The sequence below is a fragment of the Parasteatoda tepidariorum genome, chromosome 5 (genome assembly GCF_982258835.1).
Source record: "Parasteatoda tepidariorum strain Cologne lab strain chromosome 5, Ptep-v5.0, whole genome shotgun sequence".
In the NCBI taxonomy this organism is placed as follows: Eukaryota; Metazoa; Arthropoda; class Arachnida; order Araneae; family Theridiidae; genus Parasteatoda; species Parasteatoda tepidariorum.
The window spans coordinates 115,459,972-115,484,371 of NC_141759.1; the positions used below are offsets into that span (position 1 = coordinate 115,459,972).

General features: G+C 30.0%; 1 long non-coding RNA gene across 1 annotated transcript in view; it reads right to left on the reverse strand.

Annotated features, from left to right (window-relative positions):
- LOC147810041 (uncharacterized) overlaps positions 1–24,400 on the reverse strand; it is a 56,664-nt gene that overhangs the window by 26,366 nt on the left and 5,898 nt on the right. The window contains exons 2-4 of the long non-coding RNA XR_015433564.1: positions 19,076–19,202; positions 10,654–10,792; positions 1,881–1,951 (exon numbers count right to left, since the gene is read on the reverse strand). This is a non-coding gene — a long non-coding RNA (uncharacterized LOC147810041). The remainder of the gene's footprint in view (positions 1–1,880; positions 1,952–10,653; positions 10,793–19,075; positions 19,203–24,400) is intronic.

The window sequence follows — 24,400 nt, forward strand, 5'->3', positions numbered from 1 at the left end:
TTTCTTTTCTTAATATTGAGACCCTTGTTTAAGTCAAAAATATTATTTATTTACAGAGCTCAAAAAAATAAAAAATTAAAAGGAGTACCTAATCTAATGATCGGATCTTTTAAGATCTAAAACTGAATCTTAATGGTTCGAGGAGGGGGTCTCAGATATGCCAATTAATTAGATCAGACTATATTTTAGGTAACGAAATAAAACACAAAAACTGTCACTCTAAATATATCTTTTTTATTCGACCTCCAAATTATAGACGGTAGCCAAAATCTGGAAAATATGTCGGATTTAAAAAAAATCGACTTATTTAAAATTCAATTTCTCAAATACTCTTCGACCAATTTCGGTCAAATTTTACAGTTTGCCATGTAAAATTATGTTCTTTAAAATGATGGCGAAAATTGTACATGACAAAATTTGTTTGACTCTAATTAAATAGTATAATAAAAAAACAATAAATATATATTGAAATATACTTTTTTGACTGAAATTAACTTCAGATAAACAAATTTTTTAGCTGCGTGCAAATTTTGTTTCAATTAGCTTAAAAAGTTTTCAAGTTATGGCGAAATGCACAAGAAATATAATTAAAATAAAGGGATTTAAGCTTAGAACCGCTCTCTGACCACACTATGGGGACCATGTTTCCTAGATTGCAGCTACTCCCTTAATTTTTGGATCAGAAATTCGGATTCATCTGAAAAAGATCTATTTATTTCGAAAAAAATACTTTTTTGTGTCGGATTTCGTAACTTAAAATATCGTATGAACGTAATTAGCATATTTTAAACAATCCCTTTGAAACTCTAAAATTAAGTTCTAGAACAGAGGTTTCCAACTGGCGGCCCGCGAAACTTTTTTTTGGGGGCCGCGAACTAAAATATATTAGTTGTCATTTTTATGCGGACAATTTTCGTAAAAAATCAATTTGGGTTTAAAATACTTTTCTCGTTAATAGAAAACAAATTTCTTCGTTTTTGTGAAATTTAACATACCAACGGTGCAAAAAAATTATTTCTCAGGTTTTGCTTCCAAGAAAATGTTTATTCAAATAGAAAAATAATCGTGTATGTTGCTCTTTTTTATTTTATTTATTTATTTATTTTTGTATTTTGTGAATATAATTTAGCATGTGTGTATCAGAAATTTTCTAGAAGAAATTCCCCGATTTAACTTTTTGAAACCACTCATTTTTGACGAAAATATTTGCACAAACATTTGTAAATTTTAAATTTAAAACGTAAATATGTATTTATTCTCTGGTGGTTGCAGCAGACAAACCTCAATTTTCTCATTGAACATTTTGTGTGCTACTAGGCAAGTCTTAATACTAACCTTTCTCAAGTTTTATATCTTAACAATTAGATATCTGTTGCACATTAGTTGGTTAATACATAGGTGCACATTACAGTTATTGTAGCCCGAATTCCTTAATATGCAATTAAATATCTTTAAAAATCTACTTCTTAGTTTTATTTGTAATTCAATACTTTTGTTTTGAACAACTTCGTAAAAATCCGACAGTAATATTTAATGTTCCTTCAAACATGTAAGAGTCCAACATAAAATTTTGATAAAGTTGCGGCCCACCATTTGATTTGTGTTTTTAATTGTAGCCCCCGGCTTCATGTAAGTTGGAAACCCCTGTTCTAGAACGTGAAGATCCTATCAAAAGTTATTCTGGGTGGTCCGTTTATTTATTTGTTCGGCGCTCTACATATATTTAAATATTATAAAGGACTTTTGCATTAAATATATTGCAATTTTGTTAAAAATTATTTTAATAAGCGAAAAATTGTCGTTGACTGTAGTAACACATTATGAATTTATAAACTCATTCACTTGCCCATAAATAAAGTCACTGCTGTTAATATACTTACTCGTTTTTAATAAGCTTATTCACTGATCTTAAAGCATCCACCCCTTGTTTCTTGAATGGAAATGATCCTATCTGGAAAATGCAAAATTTAAATGAAATTGTGCTTTTTCTGCTGTACAATTATTAAAACTTTCGCAACAAGAACTCTAATTATAAAGAAAGTTAACGTTAACATAACAATATTTTATTTCTTTATATTTTATTTTCTAACCGTCGTTGAACAGGTGACCCAAATTTTGAGTTTATGGCTAATCAACTCCATAGCCATCTAATTTTGAATCCAATCAATAAGATAATGGAACTCCAGGATCAAGTATGGGTAGAAATTTGCCTTCATCTAGGACTTTTGGAAGGAACTAACCCGTATTGATGGAACTAACCCCAGGAGAACCTCCCACGTTTAGCCTGACCGCAAGAGGACTCTAACCCGTGATCCGTGTACCACTGAGGATATTTCACGTCAGCACTGTGGTTGGTGCAAGCTGGATGCGGAATTCGCTACAGGTCTTAACTAAAAAAAGGGAAAAAGTAGGAAATTTAATGATATAATAAGCATTTCGAATCACAAAATTAAGTAAAAATTATATAATAAATTCACGACCTTCTTATTTAAAAAAAACACTAGCTGGAAAAAAAAACTAGAAGAGGGAGCGATAAGAGGAGGTTGACTCAGAAGAGTTTTTTAATATGCTTTGAATGGATTTTTCAATTTTTGGCTGATAAATTAAGCAAATATTTTGTGGGCGTTACCTAACGTTTAAAACTTAACGTTAAAAGCGTTTACCTAAAACTGGAAAATGTCTGAAAGGAAAATTCAAACTTTTGATTTGCCTTGCTTGAAAATAAGCTTAATCTTTTTCCCGCCATATTTTTGTCAGGTTGAGTAACTATTAAGAAACAAAAACAAAAAAACAAATTATTAGATTTAAAGACTAATTTATATCACGTGTTTTCTAAGCCAAAAATAAGCTAAAACTCTTTTTAGCCTTATTTTATTTTGTATTGGGAGGCAAGCTTCAACTTTTTACTTTATGACAAAAATAGCTAATACTTATTTTGGCCGTAACCTTTTTTGGAGAATGGACTACGAATTTTTTTATGAGTTAATGTTTGAAGGACAAATTTGAATTTGTGGTTTGTAAGTAAAAAACTGGCTAAAAGTTTTTAAACATTATTTTTTTAGAGGGTAAGGTAAGATTTCCTGAATATGGAATAACGCATAAATGCAGAATTGAAACTTACGAATTTTTGGTTAAAATTTTACAAACTTGTTTCGACGTTGTAAAGTTAAAATGGGCTAATGATTTCCATCTATCGTGGGCACATAAGTTTTTAATATGATCAAAACTTGAAGGCAATATTAACCCTTTTGTTACGGTAACCTGCTCTGCTGAAGTACCACCAAATAGTACAACACACCAAGAAATGTGCACATTTCACGTTACAATTCGTATTACACTATACTTTTATACCTGACTAATATTTCCCTCTTAAATATAATAAATAGCAACTTGTTAAATATTACGCCCTAAGACGCGATGGCTCAGGGCTAGAGCGTTCACCTTTCAGTCAGGTGAACCGGGTTCGAATCCCGGCAATTGCTAGTCGATATGAATTCCACATCCGGCTTTCACCGTAAACAGTGCTGACGTAAAAAATCCTCAGTGGTAGACGGATCATAGGTTAGAGTTCCTTTGCCGTCAGGCTTACCGTGGAAGGCTCTCGTGATCTTCCTCTCCTTGTAACGCAAATGTGGGTTAGTTCCATCAAAAAGTCTTTCACGAAAGCAACTTTCTCCCTATACTTAATCCAGGAGTTCCCTCGTCTTCTGGATTGGTTTCAAAATTGCAAGGCTACGTAGTTGAACATCAGTAGTCATAAACCCAAAAAGCAGTTCAATGACGGTTATAAAAAAAAATATTATGTTATTTCAAATGTAAGGAAATAAAAAGAATATAAAAATGTAAGGAAAAATGAAGGGGGAAGACGCTGGATTGCGTGAAAATCTGTTCTGTTTTCTAGTGGGCAAATTCTGAATTACACTTCAATAGTAAAAAAAGAATAACCATACCATATTGGCGAATTGTTGTTAATTTTACAAACAAAAGCAATTCAATAATATTGGATCCAATCAGCCTGATTCAGTCTTTTCCTGTTATAGGGATTTTTCAAAAAAAATATTTCCCTGAGTATAGGGACAATTCAGTAAACGTTAAAAAAAACGATAAAATTTTAATTTATACGGGAGAATCACGCAAAATCCAGTAGTCTTCCCTAAAAATCCAGTAGGGTTGGCAGCTATGTGTGTTGAAAGAAAAAATGGACCACTTTGAATAACTTTTGACATACTGATCGGATCTTCACGTTATAGGACCCAAACATAATTGTCAGAGAAGGTGATCTCGAATATACTAATTGGAGCAGACAATATTTTAAGTTTCGAAATCAGACATAAAAGCGCACTTTCTCCGTATAAACACGCCTTTTTTTTTTAAAACGGATTCGGGTTTTTAACAACCAAAATAAAAATATTCTTATTATTTTCATTTTTCGCAAATATTTATTATTTTTTATTATTTTATTAAATGATAGTTGAAAAGATTCTAAATAGTTAGATTCATAATTTCTTACGCTATTTCAAAAGTACGCAATTTTGCAAAGCAAAATGCAAAATTTAAAAGAAATTGGTTAAAATAGTTTTTGACAAATCGAAATAATTCAAAAGAAGTTGAATATTTATAATTTAATTTCTCAACAACTATTCAGCCGATTTCGCTCAAATGTTTTGCCTTGTAAAATTACAAACTTTAAAATGACGTAAAATTGTATACCTTGCAATTCAATTTCCGACTATATATATATATATATTTCTCTTACACGGCGACAAAAAAAGCCTCATTACAACTCCCCGAAAGGCAACGCTAAAAAATCGACCAATGATTGCCTCTAAAAATGTGCCAAATCTAGCTGAGGTGGGTCAACATAAAGCGATTTTAAAAACGGAAACTGAAATAACCAGAGAGAGCATTTTCACCAAATGTCAACTATCACACTATCAGCTGCGGCAATCTCATACTATTAAGCTAGGCAGAAGTGAGTAGTCTTTGTCGATAGATCTCTATTTTAGTATTTTGTCGAAAGCGCTTTTTTTCACGAATTTATATATTACGAATTTATTTGACGATTAATTATAGCCAAACTCTTAAACTTTCGAAAGAGATAGCAGTTTTAGAAATTTTATCTTAAGATTTTATACTATAGCACATTTCTAATAGGTTTAACGAATTACATGTCGTTTATTTGAATTCAAATTTGTTTTAATGACTTAGTATTTGCTAAAAAGATGCAATTTTTTTTTTTAAAAAAAGTTGCTATATGGATTTGAATGATTGTTTTGAATTCTTAGAATTTTGTGCACTTGCAATGTACCTAAGTTAGAAGCGAGCGAAGCGATCTTAGTTTGCGAAGTAAACCATATAAGATTGCGTAGCAATTTTCGGGGGTTGGCGAGCGTTAGCGAGCAGGGGGCGCATCCCACTAGTTATTAAATAAAATTTAAAAATAAAATATTAAAAATTTACCAACATTTATATTTTACTAGGAATTATCTTTGGAAAAACGAATTTTATATTTGTGAGCAATTTTTTTTAAAATCGCTTAAAAAGTTTTTGAGACATGTGAAATATCCAAAAAGTGAAATTAACATTAAGGGGTCCAAAATTTGGATCGCTCTCCTGACCAAACTATCAGGACCATATTTCCTGGGTTGCGGCTATAATCCGAATCCGTTAAAAAAAGGTATTTTATTTCAGAGAAAGTGCATTTTTATGTCTGATTTTGAAACTTAAAATATTGTCTGCAATAATTAATTAGCATATTTGAGATCACAGCCCTCAAACTGTTAAGTCAACTCAAAAAGTCAAGTTGGCGAAAAGTAATTTTTAGCTAGCAAAAAAGCTTTTTTGAAAGTGTCCTCGTAGGAGCAAACATTGCAGGATAAAATCTTAAATTTCGTTGCAAAATATTAGTTACTTTTTAAAGTTAAGAAAAAGCTATTTTAGCCGTGATTTTTACTTTGGTTGCAATTTTTTTTTCCTGGTTAACGAGTTTTTCAAGGTTAATAATCATTTAAAGGGTTCAACGTTTCGAGGCAAAACTCCAACTTGAAGTTTCTAGCTCAAATATTAGTAACATTTGCCATAAAATAGTTAGTAACAATTTTTTTATAGTTTAACGTATGGATCAACGATGTATTAAAACAGATATAAATATGGAGACAGATATAAATATGGATAAATATGGAGACAGATATAAATATGGAGACAGATATAAATATGGATATAATTCAAACTTGTGGTTTTTATTGTTAGAAATTAGATAGAACTTATGCTTTTCAAGAAATGTTTTCGTTTTTTGGGGAAACAATTTTTAGGCGAATTCATATAAATATTAAAATTTCAAAGTTTGTGTTAGTTTTTCCTATATAAAAAATCCCTTGTAATTATACAAGTATTAAATCTAAAATAAATATTTCTTAAAATTTGATATAGCATACAATTGTTTTCAAACATTTATATTAAAATGAAATAAGATATATTCTTCACTAATTCAAAAATAACGAAGGAAAAGTTAACTATTTTTCGTTTTTTTCTAAACCCACTGTACTTCTGTTCAAGCTGTAAATAAATTAAAGCTCTTAACTATTTGCAACTAGAACGGTCTACAGGTCTTAAAATGAGTGAATGTTGTAAAAATGAGCTAGTAGTAATTTTAAAATGCCGTAAACTAGCAAGAGTGTCTAAAAATGCAAAAAATGTCTGGTGATAGCTCAAGGGATAGAGCGTTCGCCTTTCAATGATGTGAACCGGATTCGAATCTCAACGATGGTTGGTCGATATAAGCTCCGCCTCCAGCTTGCTGCGACCACAGTGCTGACGTAAAATAGTCTCAGTGGTAGATCGCGTCTGGCTAACCGTGGGACGTTTCTTTACTTGTTATGTAATGCAAATGCAGGTTAGTTCCATCAAAAAGTTCTCTACGAAGGCGAATTCCCCTCAATACTTGATTTCGATCATTACTTCGTTCAATATATCCAATAGCCAATGCAATAATCGTGGTAAAAATGTCATTAATAACAGTACTTGTTGAAAGAGCCATGGAAGCTCAGGGGATAGAGAGTTCGCCTTCCAATGAGATGAACAGGGTTCGAATCCCAGTAATGGCTGGTGATACGAATTCCACACAAGGCTCACACCTGCCACAGTGCTGACGTGAAAAATCATCAGTGGTAGAGGAATCGTGGGTTTGAGTCCCCTAGCCGTCAAGTTAACGGTGGGAGGTGTTCGTGGTTTTCTTCTCCATGTAAAACAAATACGGGATAGTTCTATCAAAAAGTCTTTCCACGACGACACATTTCTCCCAATACTCGATACAGGAGTTCCCTTGTCTTCTGTATTGGATTCAAAATTTGAAGGCTACGGAATTGAACATCAGTTGTCGCAAACGCAAAATTGGGTCGGCTGCTCAACGACGGTTATAAAATAAAATAAAAATGCAGATGTCATCAAAATTTAGGCTTTACTCATCTGTTAAAAACCAATATAGTTTATCGCTGACTGATGAGCAGCTTAAAAAACTGTAGACAATTTCAGATTCATCACTGTAAATCAAAATTAGCTCTTTGCGAACGAAAGATTTTGATGGGTTAAGGATTTTTAATAAAAGGGCGTACTAATTTTAATCTCTAATAACATTAATCTTAATTTAGGAACGACGCTTAGATGTGAACAGTTTATATTAGACGGTTGTAGCTATCTTGAGCCATTAAGTTTTAAAATGTGAAGATTTGATTATTAGATCACAAGTTATTCATGGTGGTATGCTTTTTTTTAAAAATAACTTATCTTAGAATTCTGAATTTTTCACGATAGTTAAACAAAAGTACAAAAATGATTTAAGTGCAAAGATTTTCGTGATACCTCGATTTTTTAGAAATTATTTTTCTTTAGATTTAAATGGATCTTAACAGTAGTTTTGCTGTAACTTATGATTTTTTTTATACTTGGGTTAAATTGCTCAGGATAAAACAGGTTATAACGCCTGTTTTTTTTCTCAAAAAATCGAAACTTTTGTAAGGAAAAGTCCTCGCTATCCCATAAGGGTGCATGATAGATGTGTGGTAAACAAAACGTGCCTTCTTTTGAAGAACATGCAGAAAATTTAAGGATAACAGTAGAATTTCTTAGTTATGCATAAGATAACGTAAACAGTGGTCACACACGCATTGCTTTATATGTTAAACGAGTCCCTATAACGGGTTACGTTTTAAGGCGAAATTCAATTTTGCATTTGTTTATTTCGCAGTTAAGCAAAAAATATATATTACTGAATATTATTTGGAAGATAGGTTTCACGGATTTTTTTGGTGGTATAACGATTTCTTACAGTAATTTTAAATTTGACGGCAGACAGTGTTATTGGTTGAATGGTTTATGGTGTTTCAGATTTTAAGAGGATAAGTTAGTTAAAACTTAATTTGACCATAACTCTTTTTGAGGGGTACGCTAACAATCATTTAATGATTACAGAGAAATCGAATTTTGAAAAGGTCATATTTTTAAAATTCGATTTTTTAATAACTATTCGATCAATTTTGCTCAAAATTTTTATTTTGCAAGTAAAATTACATCCTTTAAAGTGGTGTAAAAAATTATATACTTTACAATTCGAAACGTTTCAGACTTATGTTAAATAAATTAGTATAAAATGCTAAATATTTACAAAAAGTTATTTTTTTAATGGATAGAACTGTATACGAGCTGTAACTGCGAAACCGAAACCGGTACGAGCTGTAACCGAACGAGCTGTAACCGAACGAGCTGTAACCGAACGAGCTGTAACCGAAAGGCGGCGAAATACGCAAAAAAGTATAATTAACATTAAGGTGCTCAAATTGCACCGTTCCCCTGATCAAAATATTAAGACCATATTTCTCAGGTTGTTGCCACCACATATATTTTGGAAGACAGTAATCCAAATCCGTATGAAAAAAGAGGTATATTTATTAAGAGAATACGTTTTTCTGTCTGATTTCGTAACTCAAAATCATCTGCACTAATTAATTAACATATTTGAGGTCACCCCCTCGAACCATTAAGATTGGGTCCTAGAACGTGAAGATCTGATCATTAAATGAAAAGTTATTCAGAATGGTCCGTTTTCTTTATTGCCAACCTAAAATATCTCACAGAAGAAATTTGACCTATAAATAAAAAAAAGTTATTTAAGATGTCCCCTCTAGCCTCATCTTCAACACTAAGTCTTATCTCCTTTACTAATTTTTCATACAAACAAATTAGAAGCTAAAATTAGGTTTGAATTAGCAAATAATATGATAAATACTGCAAATCTTAAATAAAACAAGATAATTTTTAATTACATATTTTTTTTTTCATTTCATATTGTCGACACAAAGTGTTCTTCAAGGAAATAAAAAAGGGTACATTTATTTCTTAAAGAAAATATTATTTAGACGCTAACAGTAAATGCCTGCGTAGTAACCTGCACATGGAGACTTTAAGATGTTGGTAAATCATACAGTAACTTCTGCTAGTAATACAAGGCTAACACTTACATGAAGAACATTTTTATGTTAGCAAAAAAGTTTTTTTTTAATAACACTCCAAATTGCCGATTACTGATCAAGTAGTTACTGTACTGGACTAAGGGGCCAGTGGCTATGGGTTCGAATACCATGGTAGGAATGGATGCAACTTTCTCTCTCCCTGTATTCTAATGTCCTTTCTTCCAAGTGATTTTATTTTATTTTATGACCGTCGTTGAACAGCTGACGAGCCAATTTTAGGTTACGACTATTAATGTTCTACTCCGTAACCTTGTAATTTCCAACCAATCCAGAAGACAAGGAGACTGCTAAATCAGTATCCCCAGAAGTATGATTTGTTACGGGAACAGGAAGGACTTTGTGACTAGACAGATTTAACTTGCATCAGTCACCATTTACTACATGGGGAATCGTCGACCGGTGGGGATCGGACCAACGACCTCTTGGACATGGGTTCAGTGCCCTACCAACCAGGCTATCCCGTCCCTTCTTCTGAGTGATTGTGTGAATGTAACCAGCCGAGCCGCGATGGCTCAGGAAATAGCGCGATATCCAATGAGGGGAACCGGGTTCGAATCCTAGTCGATACGAATTCCACATCGGGTTTGCACCGACCACAGTGCTAACGTGAAATATCCTCAGTGGTAGACGGATCATGGGAGTCCCCTTGCTGTCAGGCTAACCGTGGGAGGTTCTCGTGGTCTTCCTCTCCATGTAACACAAATGCTGGTCAGCTCCATTAAAAAGTCCTCCACAAAGGCAAATTTCTCCCAATACTCGATCTAGGAGTTCCCTTGTCTTCTGGACTGGGTTCAAAATGACAAGGCTACGGAGTTGAACATTAATAGTCGTAAACCCATAAAATTGGGTCGGCTGTTCAACGACGGTTATAAAATGTAACAAGCCTTGTAAACGGGTTTGTGGTTCAATGACATGGACGTCAATACTCCACCGTCGAGGCTTAGCCACAGATGCTCAATGGGTAACGATAAGTGAGGAGCAATTCTGAGGCCAATAGAAGATAAATTTAAGTGCACGACATTAAAAAAAATGCTACAAATTAGATTATTTAAAGATTCTGATCGTTTCTATGGAAAATTTTGAAATAAAAAATATTTTTTTAAAGATTTATTTAAATATATATATTTACCTGTGATAGCTACTGATGTGCTTTCTGATAGCAAAAAGTGAGCATGACAGAGTCAACCACTTCTCATTCACTCGATAAAAACACACTGAGAAGGACAAATTTTGACATCTTTCCCCTCCAACTGCAACAACCATTTCTCCTGCAAGAGACATCGTTTTTCTGTTACAAATTTTCCCATATCAAAATTTTTGATGGTGACATTAAATTTTTTTGATAGTTTCAGTGTGATTCATGATGGTCCAACATCATTTGATGGTCACCATCATCAAAGATTTTCCATTACATGTTCACGGTTTTCGATATACCAACAAACTTCCATCATTCCATGATGGAAAATAATACTTTAGCGGTTAACCATCAAGAGAAGTTCGACTCTCATGGATCAGCAACCCATGATGGTTTCAACTATACATTTTTTTGATGGACTAATGGGAATTCTTGTTGGTTCTCAGAAAAATACCATCAAAACAATTTGGGTTTTTCATGTTGACCATCATAAATCCTGTTAGGTTATCAGTATTCCAACGTTCAGATGAGAGTTGCTCATCATTTGATTTTTAAGATGGATATTCGGATGGCTCAACATGAACGAACCTTGAGAACAAATTGTTATTCTTATCTTGGAACATCATAAATCAGTCCTACAGTGAGGTGATGGTTACTTATGTTGGTTACCATCAAAAAACATAATGTTTCAGGATAGAATTATTGATGGTTACCATAAAGACTATGTTGTTCCATCAAGGGAAAACTTGTGTAGAGCAAAAATCATCTCAATACCAAAAATGGTGGCAACTACTTTACACCACTTTGAATCACTGTACATAACTCTTGGTACTTAAATGTTTTGCTACACAAAAAACCAAAGATAGTTTTGGTATATAGTTTTGGACCAACATTTTGTTAACAACTCTAAAATTTAAGACTTCAGTAAGAAATGATACACATAGGAGTCGGTAAAGTTATTTTTATGATACAACAAGTAAGAATCATTAATTTAGGTTGAATATATATGTTACCGTGAATAATCAAGAGAATGTCGACTTTCACTGGTAAATGTCAACAATCACATAGTCGTGTTGGTGATTGTCCGAAATATTTCTTATGTCCGATTTTAAATTAACTTATTCGTTTGTATTATTATATTAATTCGATATTTTAATATCTGATGAAAATAGTTTTGGGGAAACATCAGTGTTTGGAGTACCGGTTAAATGCATTCTAGGAAGTGGCACTTGACCTTAGAAAAACTTTGATATAGGGCATACCGGACAAATGTATACCGAGTAAAGGCAATAAACTAGACCTAGTTTATAATTCGGACATTTACCAAACAGAATATGTGACTGCCAACTTAAAAATCACCATTTTCCGTCATTCATAGCAACATATATATATATATATATATATATATATATATATATATATATATATATATATATATATATATATATATATATATATATATATATATATATATATATATATATATATATATATATATATGCATATATACATATACATATATACATATACATATATACATATACATATACATATATACATATATATATACATATATACATATATACATATATATATACATATATACATATATATATATACATATACATATACATATATACATATATATATACATATACATATACATATACATATACATATATATACATATACATATACATATATATACATATATATATACATATACATATACATATACATATATATATATATATATATATATATATATATATATATATATATATATATATATATATATATATATAAACGAGGATGTAGGCACTTAATTAGACTTTTAGTTTGTCTATGGTAAGAACTCCCCCCGCCACAAAGTCTGAGGCCGTCTGCTGCTACGAAAACTAGAATAGCATATTCCAGTGCGGAATAGCTTCTATTCTCTTTAGGGCTAACACAATAGACCGGAGAAAAAAGATTTCTTTTCTCTGGCCGACCAGAGCCAAAACCTGTCCTAAACAGTGACCCCACACCCCTATGTAAAAGAGTTATACCTCATTACCACAGTCATAGGTGCAAACGAAAGTCATGGGGAATTCTTACTTTAAACGAACTGTAGTAAATATTTCGGACTCTTACTAGCAAATATATAATTGTCAACATTCACCGGTGGAAGTTAACAACCACAAATTTCGGTCATTCACAGTATACTAATTTTTAAAATAAAATTTGCTTACAAATTGGACTTGCACACAGCAAAAAGGAACATTTAGATGAACTCAAACTAGGCTGGCTGACTAGCTAGACGAATGAAATTTAAATATTATAAAATTAACCATAATGTAAAACCATACATTTAAAATTACAAGTGTTCCATCAATTATGTTCTTGAATTATTTTAACATAAACTCTTTTATTTTGAAAATTACTGACAAAAACTCAAATTTTGGTGCAGAAAATAATGAATAATTATAAATAAAAATATATCAAATTGAAATTTATCCAATAACTTTAATTGTTAGACTATTAAAAATAAAAATACAAAAACACTTAACAATGATCTTATTCTTTGTATGTAAAATCAGTTTTCATTTACTTTAATTTTTACTCTTCTTCTCCCAAACGCAAAGAACTACAAAAAAATAGTTTTAGAGCCGATATTTGAGACTGTTGTTTTGTTTGATGCTTAGCTGTATGGACTAGAATGTTGACCTATTAAACTATTAAAACATTACAAAATAACAGGTAATTAAGAAATTAATTTTAATAACTGTGAATATTGATAGTAACTCAACTAAACAGATAAATTGACTGATTTAAGAAATTATAACTCATTTAATCAAACATTTATGTATATATTTCGTAAATTATAGTTAGATTACTTATAAGGTAATATATTATATTCATGATTTACAGAATATATTCCTGCACATATAAGCAGGAGTGCAGAAAAATCCCTGTCCCTAATATATTTTTTCAAAATTTCCACCAAAATTTTATCATTTCTCTTTCTTTTAGTACCATACCTTTTAAAAAATATTTTTGGAAAGTTAAATTTTTACAAGAAAAGGCATTTGTTTGACTTTACATAAGTCTTGAATAAACGAGCATATGTTAAAATTTTTTAGAAATCTAAATGCAGCAGGACTTCTAATTAAGGAACTCCCATTTTGAAAATTTCTCAGTTTTCCGATTTTTTTCAAGGAACCAAAAGCATTTTGAAGATTTCTTCGTAAAATAACTTCCAAATATCGAAGCGAATTTTCTATATATCGAACTTTTCTTTGAGATCCACTTTCCCATTATTATTTCTGGACATTTCAAACTTGTTAACGCATTTTATGTAAGAAATGACATTGAATTGACTTTCAAATTTTCGAGAAAGCAGTAAAATCCCTTTTTGTTTGCAATTCAGACGAAAACCTCAGACAAAATTGGCGGATTTTATCAATTCAACATAAGAGCGCATTTTGTATGAAATTAAAATTACTTTTATAATTAATGCAGCTATAATTTCGTAAATAAATTCAGCTTTTTTAGTTGAAAATGTATGTAGCATGATACTGTAACACTGGGTAATGTTTTGCTGAATTCTTGTTTTACATGCAGATTTCTTTTATGGCTGAGATTTGCAAAATAAATCTCAGATACTAGTTTACAAGACAAAGGTGTACCAATTACTATTTTAATTATGTCCAATGTTTATGAATTTGAAACCTGTTTCGTGTTGCTTAAGTATTTCAAAAGGTGATTTTCTATTTAACGAATTTTTCATGTAACGAACTTCTTATCGCGACTTCATTAAATAGAGGTCCGACGACTGTATATTGAAAAAGTAATAGTTTATTAAATTAAAGATCCTACTCATAAACTTAAGGAATTCTAACTAATAAATACACAAAGTGACATTTAATGTTTTTTAACAAATAAAAATATACAAAGTGACACATTTTTTAATAATAAAAATTTTTGTAGGAACTTTTTTAGACGGAAAAGTTTTCTTTGGCTACCTGAATATCCCTCAAAACCTCATTCGCATGATTAGACATTATCTTCGAATCTACACATAAGTAACGTAAGTAGTAATAACAAACATTAAGAGTCAAGAAACTTTTTTCTAATGGGTTAAGATCAATTGTTGGCGACCACTTTAATATTACTTAACTTAAAAAATCTACCTAAATTGTGGCATAAAATATTCAAAATCAATATTAAGATTGACAATAATTAACAACTCATAGTTATTCCTTATATTAAGATTACCATGTTTTTAGAAAACCCAATTTATAATTTAACGATTTTGGCTATATTTTTAATAAACGGTATATAATATAAATGTTAATTATGGTAGTATATAATGCAAGTATTGTGTATGATTTGATGGCTAATAAAACGTCCCCCATTTTGACAAAGAAACTTGTCTTAGGTTTTTGTCAGCTTTCGACAATTTTTGAAATCCTTCGACAGATTTTTGACGTGCTTAATCAAAAGCCGCTTGTGACGTCAATATCCAACACTGTAATTAGGATATGAACACTAATAAAAAAAATGTCTTCTTCCTATTGTTAAACGTTCTTCATAAAAACATTATCAAAATGCAAAATAATTTCCAAAGACTTATCATGATAAAATAACTAGTGGATGATGAAGAACTCTTTTTCTTGATTACATTAGCCACCACAAAAACAATTTACACACACTTTTTAAGCTATTCAATATTAAGTGGCTCATTTTATTTTTAAATCAATAATTACTTTATTTAATTATGTAAAAAAATTAATTCAAAATTGAAATTTAACTATTATTTTGAAAAGGTTACTGAGTGTGTTTTTTAGATTAAAATGAAAGTTATTTATAAAAGCATATTCAGCGAAACATTAACAAGATTAATATTATTGATCATACCGAAATTGTGTAAACATATGTAAAAAATTAAGCAAACTAAGAAAACTAAAATAAATTCATATTTCATACGTAAATTAGTGCATTGACCCTAAAAATGTTCATTTTTGTTATTTGGTTCAGTATTTCTTCAACACTAGAAAGACTGAAACTTAGTATACACCTAGATTGCCCAAAAGTAGTCAAAATAACTGGATTGTTAAAGAATAACTAATGTTGAAAGAGAAATTTGTTTAAAATTAATTTTATATTTTTTTAAATAATTTACAGTTATATGACAAGTTATTAGTAAATATTTACAATAAAAAAATTATACGTTGTACAAAAAGTCACAAAATTCTAAGAAATTGTGTCATTATATTCATCATTGTTTTTCTAATTGAAATTAAAAAGCAATCAAAATAACTTCCTTAATGAAATGATTGAAAATATTTTTTAGTGATTTTGATATGTAAATATAATGAGTTTAGAAGCTAAGCATTTTTGTTAGAAGTAAATTATTACATGGTTCCTGCATTCCTAATATTTAACAAATATGATTTAATTGAATTTTTGGACTACAATTGTTTACAAATAAAATCATTAAGAGATTAATTAAAGTTTTTTGGAATAACAAATCTGAATTTGTTTACATACCTAAACGTTGGATCTTTTTTGCTGCATTTAAAATACTAAAAACTCCTCAATTCAAACTTTTTTTAAAATATTGCCTCTAATTATTATTGAGTTCCCATAAAACTACTTAAAAATACTGAAAATTTTAGAAGTAATACTACCATAATTAATAAAAATACAATTCACTACAAAATCACAGGTTATCCATTGACAAAATGGCTGTTGTCTAATTTTTTTGGGCAAGTAAACTTCACTGTGTTTTCATCTTGGACATCTTCAACTGTTAATCCTGAACTGCTCTGTATACAATTTCGCAGATATATTTAAATGTAGCTCAGAAACATTCTGTGTAAATTCCTTTCATGACTGAATAGACAATGAACAATCGAGATCATTATTAATATTTTCGGATTTATGTTTGATGGAGATTGTAAGCTGCATCATACACCCGCTTCGGATTCACAAGTTCTTACATGAAATATGACTTGAAATCTAGGCTTTTTTTCAATTTTATATGAATAGTGAATGAATCATTTATATTGCGTGAAAGACAGTCTACGGTCTTGTGCAAGTTATTTTGTAAGTTGACAATGGATCCGTTTATCTCTAACTGGTGATCAACACCCCGTTCTATTTGCAGGAAAGGGGTTCGGAGAGTCACCATTCGCTCTTAGGTTTCAATTCTCTCAACCACTTTGGTACTTTCGTGAGAGACGGGCTTCATGCTTACGTTTGCGAACGGAATCTTTAGCTTTCCCGTTTGTGTGTAACGTTTAAGGTATTCCCGTCTACGTTCTTTGGCTTTGGCTGTTCCAGCCTCGGTAAGTTTAGGATTCCTCTGATCCCATATATCTCAAAAACAAAATCACCAACTTAACGCATAACAAAATTAAAAGTGAACAAGAGAATTTAAAAAAAAATATCAGACAGCAACGGTTGCCATAGCAACGCATGCGCACTGTTTACTATTACTCTTGATTATTGTAGTTATTATTGCAGTAAATATCAATCTCAAAATTCTCAATTAATTCTTAAATTTAATGAATAAAAGAAAGATGGAAATTCTTAGGTGATGAAGCTTTTGGATTCTTCAATGCTCTGGAGACCCACATGAAACCACTTAATTAGTGAATGATCCCAAAGTCAAGTTCCAAGATAAGGATACTGAACTATAAACAGAATATCGCGGGAAGGCCATTTGCTTTCCAATAGAGCAGACGATGGAGCGTCACCAACTGTGAAATTAGCAAGAGAAATAAAATTTTATATCGGTATTAGGGAAAAAATTTGAAAATGTTTAGTTGGTTCGCGTTATCTGCAAAAGTTCGAGAGATTTTTTGCGGTTTGATTCCTAAGGGCGGAAATTGAAGACTGAAAATGAGAATCTTTTGCAAAATACAGCAAAGTTGCACATGAGAGGGCAAAAATCCTTCCTACCGAATACAGCTCAGTATACGCACATGCGGACCCCCAAGTATTTCATCAAACATGTACGGTTTTTTTCATACACTACGGTCCAACGGTAAGCCGAAGTAGATAGGGGTTCAATTAATTTTGAAGACGTTGCATAGAACAATGTCTTTTTTCATAATTCATGACGAAATCAACATTGTAAAGAAGAAATATCTTATTTTTGAAAAGGGAAAATTAAGCCCTTCTTAAAAACTTCCATAATAAATAATGGGCTGTGTGAATACGTCCATAATAACTAGCGCAACAATTTAAAGCTTTCTTCTAAAATAAACAAAGACCAGCAAAATTCATGGCAAACTTTGGTTAAGATTTTTTGAAGCTATGGTATACAAATATTTATAGTAATTAATTATTTAAAAAGATATTAATGTGTTCTTACATAGAGTAAAAAAATGCCTATAAACTATTCACACAATTTAAAAACATTAACAAGAGGATACATTTCGCTTCAGACAAAAAAAAATTTCTTACAGTGGTTAGAACTAGCGCACTATAAGTGAAACTACTATAGTCGCAACCTTTTCTGTAGTTTGTAGAGTAGTGTAAACGAGTAGTGTAACGATAAAAATAGTAGCAACTATTTTTTATCGTTAGTTGAGAAAAGAAGTACGGTTTTAACGGATTTAATTTTTCGAATTTGATTGGTGCAAATCGTCCGTCAATGGATGCAATGAAAATGTGGCTGCAGCTGAGCTTTCACAGAGATTACGTATTTAAAATCACGTGTAACTAGCATTTAAAATAGCACACTTTTCACATACGAATGCGCACTTATAAAACACTCATGTTATTTCAAAGAAGCGGAACGTATTTTTTGTGTACTTAGTTTCTAAGAGTAAATGAAAAAGCATTAAACAATTGAAAAGACGTAATTATTTGATGATTTCGCATTTCTTAAATTAAATATTCGATGTCGAAATAGGCCTAAAAAGTTGAAGTTAAATGAATAAATTCAAATTAGAAAAATATTTTATAAAAACAAACTCACTCTTGTCAACATAAATATATCTTAATTATTCCCTTATATTTAATGTGAGCCAATTTGTTATTCAAAACAATTTTGAAGGTTTAAATTAAGTTCTCCGGCAAAGTTATCTCCTTATGGTAGTGAAGTAGTTACTAAATTCTGAATTAGTTTGTAGTCACTACATTTAAAAAAAAAGTAATTGTAGTTGCAGTTAACTGCATTTGTAACACAGTAATTGTTATAAACTACAAAAATAATGCAATTTTTCCGACCACTAATCTTAAATATAATATTTCAATTAATTAGCTCTAATATCGAGTCAATTCTTCGAAAAGGTAATTTTTCAATGTAACTCAAAATATTTTTTACACTAATAATTATAGGAACTTCAGAGTTTTAAAATGCTGAATATTGAAATATTTGTGTGCTTTTTTATAAAAATTTTTGAGAGTTAAGAATACGTACCGAAAGCTTTCTGAAGTCACAGATGCGTGCGATCCGGAAGATAGGAGTTTTCACACTGAGTAAACCACTGCCGCAACTGTTGCCACTCAATCATAAAAATTATAACTCATAGAACTTCTTCTAAAACCTAGAAATGTACAAACACTTTGTTGCAATATTAAACATATTACTTTAAAAAACATTTACCTTATTCTAACTATTATTTTTCATTGGAAAGCAATTTAATAATTAAGTATTGACAATTTTTTTTTAAAATTCAATATTGAGAATTACATGGAGCTATCATGGTTTTGATTTTCAAACAGGAATTGTGTGTAGAAATGTCATTTACGTTTTGAATTATATTGCTTGAAATAATTAATTAAATTACGATTTTTCAAAAGTTATTATATTTTTTACAGCTGAACAGGGACTGAGCATTGAAACAGGAGGGCCATCACATTTTTTTTGCTGTAAATTATAAACATATCCTGCAGGTACTAGAAAATTTCTGTACTTTCAGAAGATATTTTTCTTTCCTAATAGTAGCAAAAATTTTGTATTAACGCATTAAATACAGGGGTTGGACAAAATAATGAAAACACTTAGACACTAACACGTTTTTTAATATTGCTCAAAAAAAAAAAAAAATTTAGAAATGATTAGATCGTGTGATTTCTCAAACATATAAATGAAGTTTAAACTTTTTGAGGTTTGTGGGATTGACAATAAATTAAAAACTAAACTCAGTGGCATGACAGCCCATAGAGGGCCAAGGCCTAATGTGCCCATCTCAGTTCCTCACCTTGGGCTCTGGTGTGCAGGAGCAGATGTTCCGGTTAGGTGGTCAGCCGAATACGGAACCCCCAGTGTTTAGTTCCCAAGCATGCTTGGTACTCATTTCACCGACCCACTGAAGGGATGAAAGGCTGTGTCGACCTTGCTCGGCCCGAGGATCGAACCCAGGACCTGTGGCACAAGAGCGCGAAGCGCTACCATTCAACCACCGGGCGTTTGACAATAAATTAGGAAAGGGAAAAAAATTAACATCCTATGGTACGCTAAAAGGGTAGTAATAAATTTATCCACCTCCACATAAGAACGAATTAAACAGATATATGTTCCTTGCGCAAAAATACAACCTGAATAACTTTCGCTCTAATGATCGGATTTTCACGAAGTAAGTATCTATCTCATTGGTTTTCGATTAAGAGTTCCAATCTTAATGGGTGATTTCAACTTCGCTAATTAAGTAGTGCTAACTATTAATTAGTACTAACTATTAATTAAGTTACTAAATCGAACACTAAAACGTACTTTCTCGCAATGAAAATGAATTTTTTTTACAGAAATGGATTTCTTACTTTTAAAATCTGGGGGCTAGCCGCAATCTAGAAATTGTGGTCCTTACAGTATACTACAATATACTAACTAGATACTATTTTTCATATTTGTCTTATTTTGAACAAAGTCTTTAAAGTTTTTAACACAATTTAATTAATAGAACACTAAACAATTCCTAATAGATTAATATCAATATATAGAAAATTCCTATAGTAATATTGCATTAAAAAAATAAAGAGCATCAGTTAGTCAGTATTCCTTTGTAATAGATATCATATTTGATTAAGATTTTTAATATATTTCAAGAATTTCTTAGTCAAATTACATACCACGTAGTTACATACCACGTAGTACCACAAGTAGGATTTCAATAATATGAAAGAAAAAAATAAATGAAGAGAAAAAATAAATTGCAAATTGGTAAATGATCCCCCAATTCCAAATTCAAAAATTCCATGATATGATTACTGTATTGATAGTAACCGTAATAAGAAATCAAAATAATAGAGCAGTTAGAAACAACACTTTAAAGTATTTTTAAAATATTAAAGGTTTTAATCTTTAAAAGTCATGGGGGTTTTGTTCTTTGTCTAGGTTTCGAGTTAATTTTTGTCTAATTGATTCCTTGCTGTTCAGGTTAAATTTAATTTTATGCAAAGTACTATTCATAATTATTTCATAACGCATGACTCGTAGCGCGCCAAAACAAGGAGCACTGATGTTAATCTTGACTTGGAGATTACTTTGGATAAAAAGATACTAAGTCAAATTTTGAGTTTAAATAAATTAAAAAATATTAAAAAATTTAAAAAGTTTAAAAAAATTCAAAAATAAAATTTGCAAATCTTGTTCTTTTGCTGAAAATTCACAAATTGATTGCCTTTCCAATGTATTTTTTTTGTAAGTGCTTTACTATAATTTATTTAATTCAATGTAATTGTTGCAATCTGTGTTATATTGCACAAACTAGTTTAGAATTTCATAAGAAAATTAATTCTCACTGATTTGTTATAAAGATTTTTGTAATAATAATAATGGTACTTCAGATTAAAAATTTTACATTTTCAATTTCATAATTTTGATATTGTTACTCTTTTTATTTTGGATTTTATGGAAAATGTAGATAATAGGCTTGATTTAGAAAATATTTATATTAGCAGTATTAAAACTCTTTTTCCTTAAGGTTTGAATAGTAAATTAAGGTTTGAATAGTAAGTGGGGAAAGTACTATTAATATTGATGATTTTTGTATTTATGATAAATTTAAAGGTTTTAATTTTCCTAGATCTTTTTATTCATAGTATAGATATAAAAAAGGTAAAGGTAAAAAGATTAATAAATCTATTAATTTTGATGAATTTTTGAAAATTTTTAATTTTTGTGTTAACCTGACTAATATTTTTATTACTAGGAAATATATTTTTGGATTCAAAAATAAAATTCTTAAAAATTTCTTTTTTAAATTTGGGAACAAAATAAAATTTGATATTGAACTACATTGTTTTGGATTTGGTTAAATCAAAACTTGGTGTTGATAAAATTGATATGCTTTTTGGAAAAGTTTTAATTGTTCAGAAGGTTTTTTGTACTATTAACTTTCATGATTAAAAATTTGAAATTGCTAGGACATCACAGGTTTTTCATTGTTTTTCTGATATTTATCCTTTAAAACAACTTAAAGTGTTTATAAATATTCGTCTACTGTTAGAAAAAAAGGTATGTAATTATAATTTAAATCGGAATTTAAATTATATTTCAACGTTTGATTGTTTTTGCAATAAGGACGAATTTTCTCAATACATTGATGAAGATTATGACTATGTTATTACCGGAAATTTAGAGATCGTTGGAGATCAAGACTTGATTAGTATTTTGAGTAGAGGTTCAAAATTCAGAACAAGGTTTAAAATGAAAAATGATGATTTTATTTTATCGGTTAAAAGAGATCTTGATTTTTTTTATTGCTGAAATTTCTAGGAAATATCATTGGCCCGTTGAGTGTTTTACAGAATAGAATGGAAGACAGAAATTGTGGAAAAAGTTAAATATTATTCATTTAATTCCATATTTTGTTTTTATCCTAGTGGTACCGTTATCAATTATGATTTGTTTGAAGAGATAAAAATGCTTAAGAATAAGCTTATTATTACAGTTGTTGATAAAGCATCTAATAACTTTTGTATCATGCGTAAATATTTTTTTAAAAAATTAATTATTGGAGAATATAATGCTAATAATACTTATTTCAAATTAAGGGAAGATAAAAAATTTACTGAGAAAAGGATTATTGCTTTTAGTAAAAAATTAAAATTTAAATTGAATAGAATTACTTTTCCATATTTATTTCCTATTGCTAAATTTCATAAAAATCCAGTAAAATTTAAATTTATTGTGTGTGGTAAAAATTGTTATAATTCTAGTATCAGTAAAAAGTTTAATATTCTTAAAACTATTTTCCTTAAAATTAAAGGTGAAAAAAGTATTGTTTAGTAACGTTGATGTTTGGAATTTTATTAATAAAAACGTGGTTTCTTATATTAATACTTTTAATTTTGAAAACCTTTATACCAGTATACCTCATGCATAAATATTTGATATTTGTAGTTGCATTTATGATAAATATTTATTTCATGAAAATATTAATAAATTTTATTGGTTAGATATTTGTAAATTTAATCTTTTTGAAATCGCCTTTAATCGCCTTGATTTTTATAAACAAAATATAGGGATTTCACAAGGTAATTCTTTTTCTGGAGCTTTTGCTAATAATTTTTTACTTTTTTTGAAGCCAAATTGTTTGAGTTTAATGATTTTAAAACTTTTAGGTATATTAATGATTTAATTTTATTTAATTGTGATAATTATGATTTCATTTTAAATATATATCTTAAGGGTTTGGTTTTGAAGCAGACTACTGAAAGTTGCTTAAATGTTGAATATTTAGATTTTAAATTCGATATTGTTAATAAATAAATTAAAATTGGTGCTTATGATAAAAGGTAGGCTTTAAAGTTCGTTTTTTTTCAGTAATTTTAAAACTAATTTGTGCAGTAAAATTTTCAAAAGTTTAGTTTTTTCTCAATCTAATAAAATTAATAAAATTTGCAATAATGTTGGGAGCTTTCAAGAGGCAACAAGTAATTTTTTGAAAAATTTGGAAAATTAACATTTGATTTCCTTTATAATAAAAAATTATTGATTATAGTAAAATTTGGTTTTACTTTTAATTTCTGAAATATTTAATTTAAAATTAAAGAAAAAAGATTGAAAACTATTAGTTTCGTTTCTCAATAATGAGGGCGACTTTTTAATTCCTTCTACGCATTAAATTTGGGAGCGTTGTTTTTTCGTTTATTTCAAATTAGTTGATGCTTGGTAGTCAGTTGTGTACTTTGGTTTTGGGATTTATTTTCAAGTAAGTTTTTGTGCATTGCATTCTTATGTATTAGTTTAGATTTTATACTTTTGTATTTTGTTTTTGTAATTTTATTGTATTTTCTCTACCTGGACTTTGGCAAAATCCAGGGAGTTGGGTTCAGAGAGAGCAACTGAGACATTTGTCGATCGAAGAGGTTTTGCAATTACGACTTCCGGGGCTGGTACCCCCTGACTACGTAAGCTTCGACTGTCATATTTTTCATTATTTTTAATTGTTTTTCTTTATTTATTCTTTTGGTTTTTGATAGTAACCAATCATTTTAAAATCATAAGAAACGATAGCTGCGAAACTACTAAATTCAACCTTCCCCAAGTCAAACTTTTTAATAGCTCTCCATTGATGGATCAACATAGTCTTGATGATACGCATTAATAATTCCATCATGAACCATTATATTTTTTATAGTAACCTACATAAGTAACCATCACCCCAATGTAAAAAGTCGGGCTTATATACGATGGCCCAACATGAAAAGAAAATTGTTAAGATAGTATATTCCTCCTGAACCAACAAGAATTTTCGTTAAATCATCATAGAAATTATGGACCATCATGAATTTCCAT